The sequence below is a fragment of the Lipophrys pholis genome (assembly GCF_963383615.2).
Source record: "Lipophrys pholis genome assembly, chromosome: 7".
Taxonomy (NCBI): domain Eukaryota; kingdom Metazoa; phylum Chordata; class Actinopteri; order Blenniiformes; family Blenniidae; genus Lipophrys; species Lipophrys pholis.
Window position 1 is genome coordinate 29,988,992 of NC_137638.1, and position 1,155 is coordinate 29,990,146.

A 1,155-nucleotide genomic window follows, 5' to 3' on the forward strand; every position below is an offset into this window, starting at 1 on the left:
AGTCGTTGACAGATGTCAAAGCACACCGGACCTGAATGTTCCACACGTTTTGATGAGCTTTTTGTGTACAGGTTCCTAGTTTCAGCAAATTCCGATCTGCTTTGAATCACAAATTTTCTCAGTTTCTTTGCGCTTTTTGCAGAAATGGTTTTCCAAATCATTAAGAGAAGTCAGAGCACACGGTTTCTGAATTGTCCGCACGTTTTGATGAGCTTTTTGTGTACTGGCTCCCAATTTCAGCATGGCATATTTTTTGAAGTTTTTTTGCGATTTGTACAGAAACGGTTTGCCGAATTCCCAAATTTTCTGCATGTGTTGATGTGCTTTTTGTGCACAACCAGTCACGTGCTGAAGAAAATAATAAACCGGCACTTATCAATCGTTGCATATTTCCTTTTAAAGAGGCAGGCACACAGAACAAGCTCACTAAAGAAATGTAACTGTTACTTATCATACAGTTGTAATTAATATAACCTTCTGTCAAATCTAGTGCTACAGCATCACTTTTGAACAGTTTGTTCCCTCCACTGGTTATTAGCAGGAACATAGAAGCACCATTGAGCCTGATTGGTTCAGCAAAACATCACATGGTGAAAACAGGTGTGATCCATCGCTCATGGCCTGAAAACTATGACTGAGCTTTTTTATGAGCTTATTGGGGAATTAGCTTTGTATGTTATTGGGTTCGTGCACTGAAAGTGCAAAGACCCAATTGAAACTGCTCAGATTATTACTATGATTTGGAAACACATTTTTGGGGACTAAACATGCTCAGAAAACTTTGTTTGCTCACCAGACCCGGCGGAAACATTGATATTTAGGGGGAGTTGCACAAGTGAGTGGCTCAACAGCACCACCTGCAAAATTTGGAAAAGTCAGCCCCCCCGGGTCACGTTTTATTTGAATGTAATTATTTATTTGCCTTTAAAAATACAAAATGATGAATTGCATTGGGATTTTAAAGCTATTTACTGAGCAGCTGATGAGAAGCAGTTTCCTCCAGTGGTTCTGACCTCAGTGTGGGTGGAGATCTTCAGGACGTCGCAGCGTTAACGTGGCGGAGACTCGACTCGACCTACGTTGAAGCCTCACTCACCCCGATTCATCCAAACCAAAGATCTTCTTTTCTTCTCGCTGAACTTGAGATGCACGAGT